Source organism: Malurus melanocephalus, unplaced genomic scaffold (genome assembly GCF_030028575.1).
Source record: "Malurus melanocephalus ecotype Western Australia unplaced genomic scaffold, MMel_1.1 scaffold_306, whole genome shotgun sequence".
Lineage (NCBI taxonomy): Eukaryota > Metazoa > Chordata > Aves > Passeriformes > Maluridae > Malurus > Malurus melanocephalus.
Window position 1 is genome coordinate 172843 of NW_026623538.1, and position 6216 is coordinate 179058.

Below are 6216 nucleotides of genomic sequence, written 5' to 3' on the forward strand. Positions count from 1 at the left end.
TTTGTTTGGAGGATATTTTGTAGCATCTTGGCAGGAGTTATAAACCACAGGTTGTGGTTTGTAAAATGGGATTGGYTTCTTGGCTGCGTACTCTGAACCATGCTAGGAATGTTTGGGTGCCTTTGGGTTCCCAAACTCTGTGTATTGGGAATGACATCATATGAACTGAAGTTTTGCAAGTGTTTGCCTGACACTTAGTTCCTAGTTTTCCTGTGTGTTTTGGGTGTGTTCTTGACTCATATACCTGAGACCTTTTCTGAATGGCAATTATATGGGAGCTCTTTGAAAAAGGCAGTAAGTTCTGTTTTTCTTGGCAAGGTGWTTTCTTGGCAAAGGTGTCTCTCYTTTTCTACCWGAAGCTGCTTCTCAAAGGATTTCTGATTCTTTTCACAAGAAAATACGAAGTAACTGGCATATGAATTTTTCAGTTATTCTTAATATCTTTTTTTGGGGGATTGTATGAAGACAGGAATTTGAAATAAGCCTTTAAGCAAAATTATGTTGGCATGCTTTAATTTACCTCTCCCCTTAAGTGTAGGTACTTACCTTTTAAGCTCAAGCAGCTCCTCATACACTTAAAAAATTAACTCTTTAATACACCAGCTTCTGTGGTGTATTGATGATGTGGGAATTGRTGATGTTCCAACACAAAAGCTCTTAAAACTTTCATTAAAGTTATCTGCGGGAACGTAGAGATGTGTGTGCCTACATTATACTGATCACCCATTGCTGTAGCTGCTTCCCCCACAACATATACCCTCAGACAGAGAGGCACAATTTGGCTGAAGATCTTTCCATTTTGGATCTGGAAAAATCCGTTTAAGTTGGCTGTGTTGGTTTTTCCAGATATATGAATTATTGTAATTGAAGGTATTCCCTTATCTAGCATATTAATCTTTCTTCCTCCTTCAAGCAGCTGCTGCTGTTGATTTTTGAATGCAGAACTGGCCTTAAACCTGAAATGTAGCAGTGTAAGTACCTTTCCACCCATTCTAAAGCTCAAGGTTTTGCCACTGTGGCAGTGGTGGCTGTCAATTTATTTTACCCTGGAAAGTGAAACTGCCTCTTTCCCAGCATCTGTGACAGAAGAGCTGCTGCACGSGTTTGCTGAACGAGACCTGACCACCTTGTTTTTGTGCCTGACCCCTTCACATGGTACTGTTTCTGGTCTTCCATGGACTGATCCAGGTTATTAAAACTGTGCAAAAACTCCACAGCTTTGAACAGAAGCTTGTATTATGGCCTATTTGCTAATGTGGTAACTTTTTAAGTCAAAATTGGCTGGTCTCCACAACTGTAAGTAGTTTTTGAGGCATTACAAGCGTATGGGACCAGCAAAGCTACTGAAGCTGCTTTTTTTTTACCCCTCAAGTTCCAGTTTTCAAGTATTACGTGTAATAAGAACATACAATCATCTTGGAAGTTTTCTGAAGGTTTGTTTGCTATTGGTGAGACATTGAGGATCGAGACTGGACTGTTAAGAAGCTGCAGTATAAGGCATTGGACATCTTGCAGGCTCTCAACCTTTATAGCTGCTTCCATGGGTTTGAACTTCTTTTGAATGTCTTGTTTAAGTTGTCTCTTTGTCATTTTCCAAATATTATATTGTTTGTTTGTTTTTTTTTTTTGACAGCCCAGTATGTCAATTTCGTTGTACAAGAAAATATAGTCAATGATCCCTGAAGGCATGTCTGTGGCTTACTGACTTCATCAGGGTGTTGCAAAGTATTAAATAGCATTGTGACCACAACATTGGAGGACATAAATCTTTCTTTATTAGGAAGCAAGCATAAAAATATCCTGTAATAACCTTTAGGTGTGAGCTTTGTTTCTTAATTTCAAGGGATTTTGTGTCAACAGATATTCGAGTTGCTTTCCAAGCTATAGCATTACCTTTCTCTAAGTAGATTTTTAATAAACAYTCATTAATCATTTATACTTGGGAAGTTTCAAGCAACAATTGGGTTATTAATTTTGAAAATGGATTAAAATGAACCACGTGCTGATAATAAGAAAAATGTCTCAAACTTGATCCTTTTCTGTTTGCCTGAAAAGAACTTTGTGATATTTATTTATTACTGTATTATAGGAACACAAAGTTTTAGAGCACCAGGCAAATGTGTTTAATAGAAACTGAAGGGAACTCCTACAAATGTGTAGGAACCAGAACTGGCCTTTGTTTGTTTGTTGTTTGGGTTTGTTTTCWTTACATGCTGGTTCTTGCTGATAATTTAAAAGTAAAAAAATAACAATTTGGGTTTTATTTTACATACCAAAGCATTTTTATATGTTGCCCAGTTAAAATTTATGTTTTACCTGACTGACTGCTGAGATTGTGAGGGGATTCTATGTCTTGGAGTCAGACTTGAAGGCAAGGGAGGGTAGAGTGGGGACAGACTTGCTTATTATAATTTGTCTTGACTTTGGTTTTGTGATCCAGGCTGTTATTCCAGGTCAGTGTGATAYAGTCATAGGCTTACAGTGTGTGCTGTTAATTACACAGCTCTGGGAACAGTACAGCTGCTCAGTGGCTGAAGACCAAAATAGAGTTTTCAACTGTTACAGGTTTAACCAGTTTCTTTTACAGGGKATCTCATGCATTCTCTTCCTACTGGCACTTTTTTATTTTTTTTAAGTCTTCCTGTCATGTGCAGAATTAAATTACTATTTGAATCTCAAGTTAGGCATGCATACAAATTCTTGTTGTAGGACCGCAGAGCAGTTGATAGAATATGAATTTGATAGCAACCATCTGGATATCAGAAATGTTTTTGGAATGCCTTCTTTAGCTCTTTGGAAGGCAGTCGGCCTAAAATCCAACTGCTYAGTTGCATGTTGAAGATCCCCATTGCTGTAATTTTATAGCTATTACGATTGATGTCYTATTTTTTTCAGGCCTTCACAGCACTGTTTGCCTGCTTGCACAACATGCTAGAGACTGATCTGTACYCCTGCTATCTGTTGGTACTTGTTAAATCTCCTGGCAAGCCTGAAGTATCATCATGTGCAGTGATGGTTCTCAAGAGGGACCCTGTTGATGTAGTAACTATGAGTGGCTCTGTTTATTTATGTGAAAGATGTTTCTTCTGTGGAGATAAAAAGCTCTGACTGTAGTCTAGTAACATGTGATAAAACTTGACTTTTCCTTTCTTGGACAACTCTGTGGATCATTAACACAGGCAAATGAAATTTAAATACTTAAGCAGTAAAGACTGAGATAGGTTGAGGAATCCCAGAAWGTTATTCCAGAGATCATTCATCATAATCTCCGGAGTTCGTTATTATCATTAGCTTGAAGTGGCCTACATTTGTTAGCCAGTAGTTAAGGTGCAATTCTGAAAATTTTACTTTCACTTACGGTATTGTGTTAATTTTAAAATTTTGTGGCATAGTCTTGAGACAGACTGTAGGTTTGTCCCAATTGCAGTGGGTGCTTGAGAAGAGTAGAGATTTGTGATTCTGTTTGTGGAGATTTGATATCTGGCTCTGTCTGCCTACAGCAGTGACTCAGTGCAGCCTGAAAATACAGGAAAATGCCGTTAGAATAAATGGACTTGCAAGTAGAGTAGCAACAAGCACAGAAATGCATGGAAGAGACTGCAAAACTACATGGAACACTCTGTCTTCCCTTTCCACTCTCCATAAAATGTGGAAAATGCACTTAGCCTATATGATGTACAGTGTTTGAAGAAAGAGGTTTTAACRAGGTTGCCAGCACAGCAATACAACCCATTTTCAAGACAGGAAGCCTGAGGTCAGTGAGCAGGACATCACTGCACAGGAGGTTGCCGGTCTCCAGCGAGAAGCTCTACAGTGATGCTCTCTCTGTAAGCTTGGGGAGCGAATAGCATGTGGAAGAGACACAGAATAGCAAATGCTGCTATTAAACATGGTATTTAAACAGGAATAAACCTACAGTTTCACCACAGTACCTATTTAGCCTATATRAAGAGTTTATCTGGAGTTTCTGTACATATCTTTGCTGTTCGGTTCTTTGCTTGTTTTGTTGGKTTTTTTTTTTCCATTAAATCATCTGGTTCAGCAGCAGTGAGTGTTATGCCATGGAAAGAAAACCTCAAATTCCTGTCCACAAGTTCTGGTTTTGGGAAGGTGAATTGTATAAAAAGTATAAAGACACAACAGTTTCATGGAGACAGTTACAATGAAAAATTTCAAAGAGAAGTCTCTCGGTTTATGTATTTTGGCTCRTGTTAACCATGTTATAGTTACTGTGAGTAACAGCGAATGTTTGATGTAAAAACTTGGATTGTCTCGAATACMTGAGAGATGCCTACATTTACCAAAAACTAAAGTCACTAGTGCTGTCAGCAGGTGAATTTGGAAAGAATATGAAAATGTGAGGAGTTTGGCAAAAGAGTAGGTGGAGACAAAAGAAAGAGCCCAAGAAAGAAGRATTTCAGAAATTATTTCTATTGAACAGGCATTACCAGTTTCCTTGGGAAAAAAGTAATTCTGGACCATAAATGCCATTTCTGTGATCTCCTTTTCCCTGTGTCARTAGTGGCTGTTTCCTGATGAAAGAGATTAGATTTTTTTTCAAACAAATCTGTGTTGTACCTTTTTTTTTGTGACTTTTGTAAGTGATTTAAATATTTTGGCTTGTGAATAATAAATTGAATGTATATGTTTTATGTAATAGAAAAGCAGTCTACTGGTGAATTGCTCTATGCACATCCTAATGTAGCCTTATTAAAAAGCTTTAAAAATGTGATAGAACTTGCAAGATCTGAGTTTGCAAAAGCAGAAACTTTAAGTTTGTCCCAAATTATTTCAATTGGATGRTACATTGAAAAATGGAATTTAATGGTAACTGTGTGGAAGCTAATAAGGTTTCATACCTTGAGTATAATGGCATATGGTACAAAATAATCCATGGGTCAGTTGGTGTCAGGTGTCCTGGCTGTGCCCCCTCCCAACTCYTTGTGCACYCCCAGTTTCTCTCTGGGAGGGTGGGGTGAGAAGCAGAAAAGGCCTTGACTCTTTAAACTCACTCAATGATAACAAAACCATCTCTGAATTATCAACACTGTTTTCAGCACAAATCCAAAMCAAAGCCCTATAGTAGATGCTGTGAAGAACATCAAACCAAAACCAGCACAATGGGATCATAAATAAACTGTTTTCAAGAGAGGAGAGGTTAAGATAAGGCTGTTTAGAAAAAGCAGCRGAGCATTAGGCTTGGACACACAAATATTTTTAGTGTATAGACCCACTGCTACTTGTAATTACAGTAAACCTTTATTGTTACATTCTGTTTAATATAACAACCACAACAAAAATCTTAAAGTGCACAAGATGTATTTACAATAATGCTGTTTTTTCCATTGTGAAATACGCTTTTTTAATGAACAGGCTGTTCGATTCACTCTGTTCATTTTGTGAACTCTTGACATATTTACTGCTGTTTGAATACTGCTCTGGGGACACTTGGTGTTTATTAGTGTTTGCACAGGCGTTTCTAGTGAAGCACTCCATGAGCAAAGAACAAAAAGCTCAAAGTGTGGGTGTAAATAAATWCTAAGTACTTGTGCAGATCAGATCAGATTAGTGCTGTACACAAACAAGTTGTACTTCCAGCTGAAGCTATGTTTTTGTTTCTCCTGCTGTGCCAGTATCCACTGGCATTCCCTACAGCTGAAACACWCAGTGACCGAGTGTTCACCCTTTTAGAAAGTGTTGAGTTTTGAGCACTTGCATCAATTTTAGTTAAGTTGGTAGAGAAAGCATTTTCATGTTCCMCCTAATCTGGCCTATTTGCATTTACTTGGTAGCAGCACTGGCATTACTATGATCCTGAAATTAAATACTTAAAAATCAGTTTGCTGTTTTTGTTGTTATTGAGGTTCGTTGTTGATCAGATCAGTCCATGAACAGGCTTCCTGTGGTGTTAAACAGAGGTACAGAGGAAGTACAAAACATGGTTGGTGAGGAAGGTAATGCTTTCTCAGAGGKCATCCATTGAGTGACTCAGCTGTGTTGTAAAATCTGTGCCAGTGTTTTCACTTAACACTTTAGACCAGTGTGACTTGGCTTGGTTTCMAAACAATCTAATTCCATCCCTTCTAAGTGATTAGTTCCTGCCCTTCCTTTTTTGTCATTGCAAATTTTGATTGGCATACAAYGATCAGGGCTAAAGCAGAAAGCCTGGCTATATTAGAATAATTTCCATCTAAGACATCAGAATCAAATATCTAA

General features: G+C 37.9%; 1 protein-coding gene across 1 annotated transcript in view; it reads left to right on the forward strand.

The window, feature by feature from the left end:
• NSMAF (neutral sphingomyelinase activation associated factor) overlaps nucleotides 1-6216 on the forward strand; it is a 39157-nt gene that overhangs the window by 3324 nt on the left and 29617 nt on the right. The gene's annotated exons all lie outside the window — the stretch shown is intronic.